This window comes from Aegilops tauschii, chromosome 1 (genome assembly GCF_002575655.3).
Source record: "Aegilops tauschii subsp. strangulata cultivar AL8/78 chromosome 1, Aet v6.0, whole genome shotgun sequence".
NCBI lineage: Eukaryota > Viridiplantae > Streptophyta > Magnoliopsida > Poales > Poaceae > Aegilops > Aegilops tauschii.
The window spans coordinates 28,709,837-28,723,861 of NC_053035.3; the positions used below are offsets into that span (position 1 = coordinate 28,709,837).

The following is a 14,025-nucleotide window of genomic DNA, read 5'->3' on the forward strand; positions in this document are numbered from 1 at the left end:
TTTTTCAGCGAAACGCCACGTCTAGCCTCTTTATCATTTCGAACCATTTTTTGGCCTCCCGCTTCATGTTTCGAGACGCGGCCTCTATTGACACGTCTCGTCAAAGTGGATATCGTGCCCACTTATTGCGGGATCCTCATCAATACGGGTTTGGGTAATCCAACCATGCCATTCGCATGACCCCTTGGGAACAGGCGAGTTTTAAGGCTTGAGGAGGGCGCTTGATATTCACTGCCTATATAAGTGGATAAAGATCCCTCTTTTCACCCCACGCCTTCTTCCTTCCCCTGTTTCACATCCTCAAGCTCCAGCGCCCAAGCTTCAATCTTTCCCACCGCCACCAACCTCTCTGGCTATGTCTGGATCCGTCTCATAGGGCAAGTGGGTGGCCTCCTCCGTCACGGAGAAGGACGTCAAGGAGCTCCGGGAGACGGGGTACCTGACTGCAGATGTCGCGCACAGGCTCCCTGCCAAGAAGCAGGTCATCCCCACTCCGGAGCCCGGCGAAAGGGTTGTGTTCATCCCCCACTTCCTCCGCGGGCTAGGGTTTCCTCTCCACCCTTTTATCCGCGGCCTCATGTTCTATTACGGGCTAGATTTCCATGATCTAGCCCCAAATTCTTTCCTGCACATCTTGGCGTTCATCCTCGTGTGCGAGGCACTACTTCGCATCCCCCCACACTTCGGCCTATGGCTCAAGGTCTTCAACGTGAAGCCGAAGGAGGTCGACAGGCAGCATGCGAACTGCGGTGGTGCCATGGTGAGCAAACTCCCCAACACCACTTGGCCTAAAGGGGCATTTGTGGAGACCGTCAAGGTTTGGCAACAGGAGTGGTTCTACATCACCCAACCCCGCGGCGCCAGATGGGATGCTGATGTCTACTACGCAACCTTCTTCTTGTAGACGTTGTTGGGCCTCCAAGTGCAAAGGTTTGTAGGACAGTAGCAAATTTCCCTCAAGTGGATGACCTAAGGTTTATCAATCCGTGGGAGGCGTTGGATGAAGATGGTCTCTCTCAAGCAACCCTGCAACCAAATAACAAAGAATCTCTTGTGTCCCCAACACACCCAATACAATGTTATATTGTATAGGTGCACTAGTTCGGTGAAGAGATGGTGATGCAAGTGCAATATGGATGGTAGATATAGGTTTTTGTAATCTGAAAATATAAAAACAGCAAGGTAACTAATGATAAAAGTGAGCGTAAACGGTATTGCAATGCTAGGAAACAAGGCCTAGGGTTCATACTTTCACTAGTGCAAGTTCTCTCAACAATAATAACATAATTGGATCATATAACTATCCCTCAACATGCAACAAAGAGTCACTCCAAAGTCACTAATAGCGGAGAACAAACGAAGAGATTATGGTAGGGTACGAAACCACCTCAAAGTTATTCTTTCCAATCAATCCATTGGGCTATTCCTATAAGTGTCACAAAAAGCCCTAGAGTTCGTACTAGAATAACACCTTAAGACACAAATCAACCAAAACCCTAATGTCACCTAGATACTCCAACGTCAGCTCAAGTATCCGTGGGTATGATTATACGATATGCATCACACAATCTCAGATTCATCTATTCAACCAACACATAGAACCTCAAAGAGTGCCCCAAAGTTTCTACCGGAGAATCAAGACAAAAACGTGTGCCAACCCCTATGCATAAGTTCATGGGAGGAACCCGCAAGTTGATCACCAAAACATACATCAAGTGAATCACGTGATATCCCATTGTCACCACAGATACGCACGGCAAGACATACATCAAGTGTTCTCAAATCATTAAAGACTCAATCCGATAAGATTACTTCAAAGGGGAAACTCAATCCATTACAAGAGAGTAGAGGGGGAGAAGCAACATATGATCCAACTATAATAGCAAAGCTCGCGATACATCAAGATCGTGCCAAATCAAGAACACGAGAGAGAGAGATCAAACACATAGCTACTGGTACATACCCTCAGCCCCGAGGGTGAACTACTCCCTCCTCGTCATGGAGAGCGCCGGGATGATGAAGATGGCCACCGGTGAGGGTTCCCCCCTCCGACAGGGTGCCGGAACGGGCTCCCGAGAGGTTTTTGGTAGCTACAGAGCCTTGCGGCGGCGGAACTCCAGATCTATTCTGTTCCCCGATCGTTTTAGGGTATATGCATATATATAGGTGGAAGAAGTACGTCAGGGGAGCCACGAGGGCCCCACGAGGGTGGAAGGCGCGCCCCCCTGCCTCGTGCCTTCCTTGTTGCTTTCTTGACGTGGACTCCAAGTCTCCCGGGTTGCTTTCTTTCCAAAAATAACTTCTCCAGAAGGTTTCATTCTGTTTCGACTCCGTTTGATATTCCTTTTCTTCGAAACACTGAAACAAGGGTAAATACAGGAACTGGCACTGGGCTCTGGGTCAATAGGTTAGTCCCAAAAATAATATAAAAGTGTTTAATAAAGCCCATAAACATCCAAAACAGATAATATAATAGCATGGAACAATCAAAAATTATAGATACGTTGGAGACGTATCAGCATCCCAAGCTTAATTCCTGTTCGTCCTCGAGTAGGTAAATGTAAAAAACAGAATTTTTGATGTGGAATGCTACCTAACATATTTATCCATGTAATTCTCTTTATTGTGGCAAGAATATTTAGATCCATAAGATTCAAGACAAAAGTTTAATATTGACATAAAAATAATAATACTTCAAGCATACTAACAAAGCAATCATGTCTTGTCAAAATAACATGGCCAAAGCAAGCTATCCCTACAAAATCATATATTCTGGCTATGCTCTATCTTCATCACACAAAATATTTAAATCATGCACAACCCCGATGACAAGCCAAGCAATTGTTTCATACTTTTGATGTTCTCAAACTTTTTCCATCTTCACGCAATACATGAGCGTGAGCCATGGACATAGCACTATAGGTGGAATAGAATGGTGCTTGTGGAGAAGACAAAAAGGAGAACATAGTCTCACATCAACTAGGCGTATCAACGGGCTATGGAGATGCCCATCAATAGATATCAATGTGAGTGAGTAGGGATTTCCATGCAATGGATGCACTAGAGCTATAAGTGTATGAAAGCTCAACAAAAGAAACTAAATGGGTGTGCATCCAACTCGCTTGCTCACGAAGACCTAGGGCATTTTGAGGAAGCCCATCATTGGAATATAAAATCCAAGTTCTATAATGTTAAATTCCCACTAGTATATGAAAGTGACAACATAAGAGACTCTCTATCATGAGGATCATGGTGCTACTTTGAAGCACAAGTGTGGTAAAAGGATAGTAGCATTGCCCCTTCTCTCTTTTTCTCTCATTTTTTTAATTTTTTATTTGGGCCTTTTCTCTTTTTTTTCCTTTTTTTTAATTTTTCGTCCGGAGTCTCATCCCGACTTGTGGGGGAATCATAGTCTCCATCATCCTTTCCTCACTGGGACAATGCTCTAATAATGATGATCATCACACTTTTATTTACATACAACTCAAGAATTACAACTCGATACTTAGAACAAAATATGACTCTATATGAATGCCTCCGGCGGTGTACCGGGATGTGCAATGACTCATGAGTGACATGTATGAAAGAATTATGAACGGTGGCTTTGCCACAAATACAATGTCAACTACATGATCATGCAAAGCAATATGATAATGATGGAGCGTGTCATAATAAACGGAACGGTGGAAAGTTGCATGGCAATATATCTCGGAATGGCTAAGGAAATGCCATAATAGGTAGGTATGGTGGCTGTTTTGAGGAAGGATATGGTGGGTGTATGATACCGGCGAAAGGTGCGCGGTATTAGAGAGGCTAGCAATGGTGGAAGGATGAGAGTGCGTATAATCCATGGACTCAACATTAGTCATAAAGAACTCATATACTTATTGCAAAAATCTATTAGTTATCGAAACAAAGTACTACGTGCATGCTCCTAGGGGGATAGATTGGTAGGAAAAGACCATCGCTCGTCCCCGACCGCCACTCATAAGGAAGACAATCAATAAATAAATCATGCTCCGACTTCATCACATAACGGTTCACCATACGTGCATGCTACGGGAATCACAAACTTTAACACAAGTATCTCTCAAATTCACAACTGCTCAACTAGCATGACTCTAATATCACCATCTTCATATCTCAAAGCAATCATAAAGAATCAAACTTCTCATAGTATTCAATGCACTTTATATGAAAGTTTTTATTATACCCATCTTGGATGCCCATCATATTAGGAATAGTTTCATAACCAAAGCAAATTACCATGCTGTTCTAAAAGACTCTCAAAATAATATAAGTGAAGCATGAGAGTTCATCTATTTCTTCAAAATAAAATCACCGCCGTGCTCTAAAAGATATAAGTGAAGCACTAGAGGAAACAAAAAACTACTCCGAAAGATATAAGTGAATATCAATGAGTAGTTTAATAATTATGCAACTATGTGAAGACTCTCTAACATTTAAGAATTTTAGATCTTGGTATTTTATTCATACAGCAAGCAAAACAAAATAAAATGACATGACGCTCCAAGCAAAACACATATCATGTGGTGAATAAAAATATAGCTCCAAGTAAAGTTACCGATGAATGAAGACGAAAGAGGGGATGCCATCCGGGGCATCCCCAAGCATAGGCTTTTGTTTGTCCTTGAATATTACCTTGGGGTGACTTGGGCATCTCCAATCTTAGGCTCTTGCCACTCCTTATTCCATAGTCCATTGAATCTTTACCCAAAACTTGAAAACTTCACAACACAAAACTTAACAGAAAACTCGTAAGCTCCGTTAGCGAAAGAAAACAAAACACCACTTAAAGGTACTGTAATGAACTCATCCTTTATTTATATTGGTGTTAAACCTACTGTATTCCAACTTCTCTCTGGTTTGTAAACTATTTTACTACCCATAGATTCATCAAAATAAGCAAACAACACACGAAAAACAGAATCTGTCAAAAACAGAACAGTCTGTAGTAATCTGTAACTAACGCATACTTATGGAACTCCAAAAATTCTAAAATAACTTGTTGGACCTGAGGAATTTGTCTATTAATAATCTGCAAAAAGAATCAACTAAATAGCACTCTCCAGTAAAAAAGCTAATCTCGTGAGCGCTAAAGTTTCTGTTTTTTACAGCATGATCATAAAGACTTCACCCGAGTCTTCCCAAAGGTTCTACTTGGCACAAACACTAATTAAAACACAAAACCACATCCAAACAGAAGCTGGATGGATTATTTATTCCTAAACAGAACCAAAAATCAAGAAACTAAAATAAAATTGGGTTGCCTCCCAACAAGCGCTAACGTTTAACGCCCCTAGCTAGGCATGAAGATTTCAATGATGCTCACATAAAAGATAAGAATTGAAACATAAAGAGAGCATCATGAAGAATATGACTAGCACATTTAAGTCTAACCCACTTCCTATGCATAGGGATTTTGTGAGCAAACAACTTATGGGAACAATAATCAACTAGCATAGGAAGGTAAAACAAGCATAACTTCAAAACTTTAAGCACATAGAGAGGAAACTTGATATTATTGCAATTCCTACAAGCATATATTCCTCCCTCATAATAATTTTCAGTAGCATCATGAATGAATTCAACAATATAACCAGCACCTAAAGCATTCTTTTCATGATCTACTTGCATAGAAATTTTACTACTCTCCACATAAGCAAAATTCTTCTCATTCGGAATAGTGGGAGTATCATAAGAGACTTGAATACTATAAATTGTTTCCACATTAAAAGAGTAATGTTCAGAAAAAGGGTAATCATAATCATGAAATTTTTTATAAATATAATCATCACTACTTTTTATAGCATAAGTTTCATCACAATAATCATCATAAGTAGCAACTTTTTTCTCATCATAATCAATTGAAACCTCTTCCGAAATAGTGGATACATCACTAAATAAAGTCATGACCTCTCCAAATCCACTTTCATAAATATTATATGATTCAACATCCTCCAAAATAGTGGGATCATTACTTCCTAAAGTTGACTAAAGTTGACACTCTTCCAAACCCACTTTCATCAATATAATCATCATAGGTAGAAGGCATGCTATCATCATAACAACTTTGCATATCAAAACTTGAGAGGCTAAAAATATCATCTTCATTAGACATAGCATTCCCAAGCTTGGGACAAACATTAATTGCAGCAAATATATTCTCAAAAACATCATCTTCATCAACCATAGCATCCCCAATCTTGGGCCTTTTCATATCATAAGCATAATCACTCTCATCACTAATAGTATGGATAACACCAATAGTATAGCAATTATCATATTCTTCCAAGCAAGTGCCAAAAAGATTTTCAAGATCATAAGAAGTATCATTATCTTCCCAATCATAATCATCACAACAAGCAATAGGCATAACGAGATCATCATCAAGTGCATCATCTTCCACAATTATTTTTGATTCATTTTCATGAGGCACAACAATAATAGGAGCAACTTTATTTGGGAGAGATATCTTTTTACCTCTCTTCCTTTTTCTTTTCTTATTCTTCACCTCATGTGTGGGTTCAATCCTCTTTTTGGAGCTCCTTATTAATGAGATTGGTTGAATAGAAGGCTCCTCCTCGTTACCTGATTCATCATAAGAAATAATAGGAGAATATTGGGAAGTCTCTTCCCTTTCGTTAGTATTCTCTTCATCTTCTATTTGTTTTGTTTTCTTTATGTAATTAGCAATATAAGGATTTTCAATGCAATTCACCGCACAATACATATAAATTTCTTCTAGATCAAAACCAAGAAGTTTATAACGGGCAAATTCTGGAAGATGCCTAGTTATATGTTTCATTTCTTCGCAACCCATAAGCAAGCTAAGTTCATTATAATGTGCAAGGGAAATCAACTCATCACAATTTTTGGACACGATTAGATCATGAAACAATTTGCATCGGATAGCTAAATGACCACTTTCATTGCAAAGTTCACAAGTTCGGCCAAGAAAATTTAAATTTTCAGCACAAACATCTAGCCTTTCTTGCAACAATTTAGTTTCTAAATGCTTATGCCTCTTGCAATATCTATCTTCCCTATTTGGTGTGTACTTGCAAACCCAATGCACTCCACAAAAATTGACATGTTTATAGGAGGCATTTTCATCATAACTAGTGCAATCATCATTAGTACTATGGATATTCAAGGAGTTCATACTAACAACATTGCAACCATGCTCATCATTCAAAGATTTAGTGCCAAACATTTTAATGCAATCTTCTTCTAACACTTTGGCACAATTTTCCTTTCCATCATACTCACGAAAGATATTAAAAAGATGAAGCATATGAGGCACCCTGAATTCCATATTTTGTAGTTTTCTTTTATAGACTAAACTAGTGATAAAACAAGAAACTAAAAGATTCGATTGCAAGATCTAAAGATATACCTTCAAGCAATAACCTCCCCGGCAACGGCGCCAGAAACTGCTTGATGTCTACTACGCAACCTTCTTCTTGTAGACGTTGTTGGGCCTCCAAGTGCAGAGGTTTGTAGGACATTAGCAAATTTCCCCCAAGTGGATGACCTAAGGTTTATCAATCCATGGGAGGCGTAGGATGAAGATGGTCTCTCTCAAGCAACCCTGCAACCAAATAACAAAGAGTCTCTTGTGTCCCCAACACACCCAATACAATGGTAAATTGTATAGGTGCACTAGTTCGGCGAAGAGATGGTGATACAAGTGCAATATGGATGGTAGATATAGGTTTTTGTAATCTGAAAATATAAAAACAGCAAGGTAACTAATGATAAAAGTGAGCGTAAACGGTATTGCAATGCTAGGAAACAAGGCCTAGGGTTCATACTTTCACTAGTGCAAGTTCTCTCAACAATAATAACATAATTGGATCATATAACTATCCCTCAACATGCAACAAAGAGTCACTCCAAAGTCACTAATAGCGGAGAACAAACGAAGAGATTATGGTAGGGTACGAAACCACCTCAAAGTTATTCTTTCCAATCAATCCATTGGGCTATTCCTATAAGTGTCACAAACAGCCCTAGAGTTCGTACTAGAATAACACCTTAAGACACAAATCAACCAAAACCCTAATGTCACCTAGATACTCCAATGTCACCTCAAGTATCCGTGGGTATGATTATACGATATGCATCACACAATCTCAGATTCATCAATTCAACCAACACATAGAACCACAAAGAGTGCCCCAAAGTTTCTACCGAAGAATCAAGACAAAAACGTGTGCCAACCCCTATGCATAAGTTCATGGGAGGAACCCGCAAGTTGATCACCAAAACATACATCAAGTGAATCACGTGATATCCCATTGTCACCACAGATACGCACGGCAAGACATACATCAAGTGTTCTCAAATCATTAAAGACTCAATCCGATAAGATTACTTCAAAGGGAAAACTCAATCCATTACAAGAGAGTAGATGGGGAGAAGCAACATAAGATCCAACTATAATAGCAAAGCTCGCGATACATCAAGATCGTGCCAAATCAAGAACACGAGAGAGAGAGAGAGAGATCAAACACATAGCTACTGGTACATACCCTCAGCCCCGAGGGTGAACTACTCCCTCCTCGTCCTGGAGAGCGCCGGGATGATGAAGATGGCCACCGATGAGGGTTCCCCCCTCCGGCAGGGTGCCGGAACGGGCTCCCGAGAGGTTTTTGGTGGCTACAGAGGCTTGCGGCGGCGGAACTCCAGATCTATTCTGTTTCCCGATCGTTTTAGGGTATATGGATATATATAGGCGGAAGAAGTACGTCAGGGGAGCCACGAGGGCCCCACAAGGGTGGAGGGCGCGCCCCCCTGCCTTGTGCCTTCCTCGTTGCTTTCTTGACGTGGACTCCAAGTCTCCCGGGTTGCTTTCTTTCCAAAAATAACTTCTCCAGAAGGTTTCATTCCGTTTCGACTCCGTTTGATATTCCTTTTCTTCGACACACTGAAACAAGGGAAAAACAGGAACTGGCACTGGGCTCTGGGTTAATAGATTAGTCCCAAAAATAATATAAAAGTGTTTAATAAAGCCCATAAACATCCAAAACAGATAATATAATAGCATGGAACAATCAAAAATTATAGATACGTTGGAGACGTATCAGATGCCACTCCTGAGTTTAGATCCTGACCCCCTACGCGGCTCGCATTGTGGATCAACAAAGGTCCGGACTGGGGATCAACCGCGAAAGTATTGATGCTGCAAAAGCTCATCAAAAACATGATAAGCAAGAACACCAGTGTCGGGTGGTAGGTGCGACATATGCCAATGGGTGTCTTATCATTGTGGGAGCCAGTAAGACATCGCCGGTGCCTGGAAACGGGATAAGGCGAAGACAAGCACGTTGGCGAATCTTACCCAGGTTCGGGGCTCTCCGTGGAGATAACACCCCTAGTCCTGCTCTGCGGGGTCTCCGCATGATCACTAGATCAACACAAGTGGCTACAAGTGGCTCCTTGAGCTGTTCGGCTAGAGGAAGGAGAAGGGCAAGGCTAGCTCTCCTCTTCTCTCTATGTGGTGTCTAAAACTCTAAGAGATCAACCCTTTGCATGGGTGCCCTGGGGGGTTATATAGGCCTACCCCCCAGGGGTACAATGGTAATCCTGCTGGATGCGGGTCCAGGCCATTAGTGTCTGTACCCGCCGGCTTCTCCGCCGGCCGCTGGGGCCCGCCGACTGGTGGGTCCCGCTGGCTGCCGGTCTCTTGGCCGACAGGCCGGCCCCACCGCCTGGGGGTCTTGCCGGCGGCTGGTTACTGTAGCCTCGCCCCTGATGACGAGGGCTTTGCCGAGGTAAGCATGGCTACAGTGCCGCCATCTGGCGGACTCTCACTATAGCCTTACCTCGTCTTGTCTCCTTAATGATGCACATACTTCAAGGGAGTGAGGTAGCCGGCTATTGGGAGCCGGCTACACCTCAGGCCGACTGGGGGGGGGGGGCTTGGCCGCCTTCGAGCGTCTCTCTGGCTGAAGGGGCCCGCCGCCCGCGGGCCGTACTGACAGCCTGTCGTGGGTGGCGTCATGGTCAACATGGCAATAGTGCCGCGCCGGACGGGGGATGGCCGACCAGTACGGCGCACTGTGGCCATGCGTGCTCCGGGATTCGGGGGTGGCAGGCTTTACTGTAGCCACGCCCCGTCTTGTCACCGTTATGTGGGTGCAGTCTTTGAGGGTGCAATCTCGGCTGCTTGCCGGGAGCCGGCCCTCTTGTGGTCGGCATCGTGGAGTCGGTCTTCTTGTGGCCGGCTTCTTGGAGTCGGCCTTCTTGTGGCTTTCTTCGTGAGGGTTTCAGGGTCGGGCCGCCTTCCAGTAGTCGGCCTGTGAGATAGCCGGCCAGGGGAAGGCGGCCCTGTGCTTTGTGCGGCCAGGGGAAGCCGGCCAGGTGGAGTCGGTTAGGCTACCCGTGGTCATTTACTCCGACAGTAGTCCCCGAAGCTGGTTGGGCTTCGCGGCTGAAAGGAGGACGAGAAGCTTAATCAGCTTCCTATCTTGAGGAGCCAGCAGCTAGGAGCCGGCTTAGATCAGGTGCGCCGTCTTGGTGAGGCTTCGAAATCTGAAGGCGGGAGCCAGCTGGCGCGCACGCCAGGTTGCGGGCCGACCGCTTGCCGCCCGCGTGCCATGTGGCGCCCTCCGGCTGGGAGAGCCTGCCAGCCCACGCGCGCGACGGGACACCGCCGCAGGCCGGGGCCCGCCACTTCCACGCCTCGGCCCAGGTGCGGATCTCCTGTGGCCCAAAACAGGCCATTCACCTTCCAACGGCAGTTTCCGCACGCCGTTAGGGCGCAATAATCGCGGGACGTGGGGGAGTGGGCGCAGTTAATCCCACGCCCCCCCTACGCCTCGCCTCCTCGGCTTTGCTGCACGAGGCTATAAATAGGGGGGGAGGAGGAACGGCAGACGCTCGCACGCTCGCCCTCGCTCCGCCATCTCCTTCTTCTTCCTTCTCCATCACCATAGCCCCTCGCAGCCGCGCCGTCCCTCCAGTCATTGCACTACCCCGCAGCTTCGCCGCCGCGGGGCCGTGCTTTCATCGTCGCCGCGCCTTTTTCATCGGCTTCTTGCCCTCATGTCGCGCGGCGGTGACTGGGACGGCTCCAACGTCCACGAGGACCACATCGACTTCCTCCGCAAGACGCGTCGGTTGCCCAGCAAGGATCATGTGCGGGTCTGTCTTGCGCCGGAAAGGGAGATCTCGCCGGCGCCGGAGGAGGGCGAGCGGGTAATCTTCCGCTCACACCGCCTGCGCGGCCTTGGCCTGCCTGCGAGCGGCTTCTTCTGCTCCTTCCTCGAGTTCTACCAGCTCCAGCCACACCACCTCACTCCAAACACGGTGGTGCTGCTGTCCGCCTTCGTCACTTTGTGCGAGGGCTTCCTCGGCGTCCTTCCCACCCTCGAGCTCTGGGGGGAATTCTTCCAGTCCAAGCTCGGTACCGCCATGAGGGGCGTGCCGGCTCAGAGCGGCGCCTTCATCGCGATGCGGAGGCCGGTAGCCGACAACCCTTTTCCTCCCATCAGGCTGATCCAGTCGGTGAAGCTTTGGCAGAAATCCTACTTCTACATGAAGAACGTCGCTCCGCAAGGCGACTTCGTCAACTTGACGGCTTATGCAGCCGGCCCACCAGCTGGGAGGCGGCCCCAATGGTCCTATTGGGCCACAACACTGTCGCCTGCTGGAACCGCCGCCGTCGCGCGACTCCGGGTAATGGTCCAGTCGGAGGGCCTGACCGGGCCCGACCTGTTGGCCGCCTTCGTGGCACGCCAGGTGCTCCCGCTCCAAGGCCGTCCTCATATGATTTGTCAAATGAGCGGCCAACTCGATCCGAGTCGGCTGTGTACTAAGGAGATGCCTCACGCAGAGGTAGCTCACATGGTGAACTACCTTGCGAACTGCAAGCTCGCCGAGGAGTGGCAGTTTGGCAAGGAGCCGTACTCCCGTGCCAATCCCCCGCCTATGGTAAGCTTTCTTTTTCTTCTCTTCTTTACTTTTGTCACCAAGTTTCTCTTGGCCGACTCTGACCAGTCGGCTTGTCTTGAAAGAGCCCTCTCCTTCGACCGGCAGCCGGGGCAGCGGGGGTGGAGCGCCAATATCTCCCCGACCGGACGACGCACGACTTGGACAACCCCGACTTGGGGGCAGCCGCTCTGGACGACGACGTCATGGGGGAAGGCGGCGAGGCAGACGGCTCCGGGCTTGGAGCCAGCTTCGACGACTGGCCGGATGATGACGAGGCGGAGGTCGTCCCGCGCCGCCAGCCGGCGTCCGATCAGCATGGCTCGGGTTCATCTGCCGCGCCGGCTGACCGAGGTGGCGCGCAGAAGCGTCGGGCCGCACCGAGCCTATTCGGCAGTCGGCCGAAGAAGCCCAAGAGCGCGGCGGCGGCGACCAAGCGGGACGAGGCGGCCGCGAAGGCTGCCCGCTTCCGCAAGGTGGTGAAGCAGCCACAAATGGTTTCGGCTTAAGTGTCAATTCTCTCACGTAATCCTTCTTCTCTTTTGTTGATATTCTTCTGAGTCCTTGTCTTGACATAAAAAATACCGGGCTCCGCTTTCTCTTGAGCGGACCGCTGCCGCCTCCGTGGTTGGAGCGGCGGGAGGATCTGGAAGCGCCCGCCGCATGGACCCCCGTGCCGAGCTTCAAGCGGCGACGGAGCGGAATGCGCGGGAGGAGCGGGAGGCGGAGGAGTTGAGGGCGGCCGCTGCCACGGCGGCGCAAGAGTCGACGGAGAGGTCGGCGGAGGCACAAGCCGACGCAGTGGCCAAGGCTCAGGCGGAGGCTGGAGCCGCGGAGAGGGCGGCGGAGGCCCTGCGTAACCGGCCTCCGTTGCTTGTCGTCCCCCTTCGCGCTGTGGTGCCCGAGATCCCTGTGCCCCAGCCGGAGGAAGCCGGTGGCGACCAGCTGGCGGTGGAGAGGGAGGAGGGCGACGTCGTCGTCCCGGAGAGGGAGGCGGCACCGCCATCGCCGACTAGGGTGGAGCAAGGCAGCCGGCCTAGCGTGCCGCCCGTGCAACCGGCTGGAGGCGAGCCGGCGGCGAGGGCAGACCTTGTGGTCCGGTCGCCATCGCACCAGCGCGCAGGGAAGGCGACTTCGGCGCCGGGCCCGCAGAAGGCCGCGAGCTCTAGCTCGTCGGCCCAGGATCTGGAGACGGCCAGCGCCAGCTCGCCGGGGTGGACGCCGGGTGGTGGGACGGCCGTGTTGAACATGGCGGCGCAAGAAGTCCGGAACCGGCTTCAATCCCAAGCCACCGTGCTGAAGCACTATACTCAAGAGTTCCTCGCTACGCGGCCGGCCATTCGGGTGAGTCTTCCCGCTTTTTTGTTTCTTGTTGTTGATTTCTTCCGTGGGGGCGCGTCAGTGCACCCACTGGGTGTAGTCCCCGAGTTCCGAGTCGGCTGCTGAGCAGGTGGCTTGGAACTTCTTAGTAGACTTCGATTGCTATCTTGTTCTTATTTGCTCCTCTGTCCTATTTGCAGGACTATCACAACCTCCGCGCGGCTACCTTCAACTCCCAGGTCCGGGGGCTGAACCAGAAGACCATTGATCTGACCGAGAGCCGAAGTAAGTGCTTCGTCTTTTACCTCACGTGGGGGCGCGTCAGCGCACCCACTGGGTGTAGTCCCCGAGATTCGGGCCGACTGCTAAGCAGTCGGGCCGGATCTTTCCTGGCGACTTCTTTCTTATTGTCCTTTTTTCTTTCTTTACCATATCTGCAGAGGCCAATGCCGACGTGAGGGAGCAGTTGGGTGGGGCCCAGACTGCCCTTCGCGCCAAGGAAGCCGAGTGCAACGCCTTGGCTCAAGAGCGTGACCGCTTGGTCAAGAAGCTGGCCGACCAGGAGGAGAGCCATAAGGCGGTCCTGAAGGCGGCGTAGGACAGCGAGGCCGCCCTCCAAGCCGAATACGAGACCGAGGCGGCGAGCTGGGCTGAGGCAAGGCAAGCGCTGAGCGACGGCTACGGCCGGATCGAAGATTTGGTTGACGGTAGGCCGCCTTCTTCTTCGTCCCTTTGCTTGCCGCGTGC

The 14,025-nt window shown here is 48.3% G+C and overlaps 1 pseudogene; it reads left to right on the forward strand.

Annotated features, from left to right (window-relative positions):
- The first annotated feature begins 355 nt into the window (after positions 1-355).
- Positions 356-14,025, forward strand: part of LOC141027131 (uncharacterized) — a 282,578-nt pseudogene continuing 268,908 nt past the window's right edge.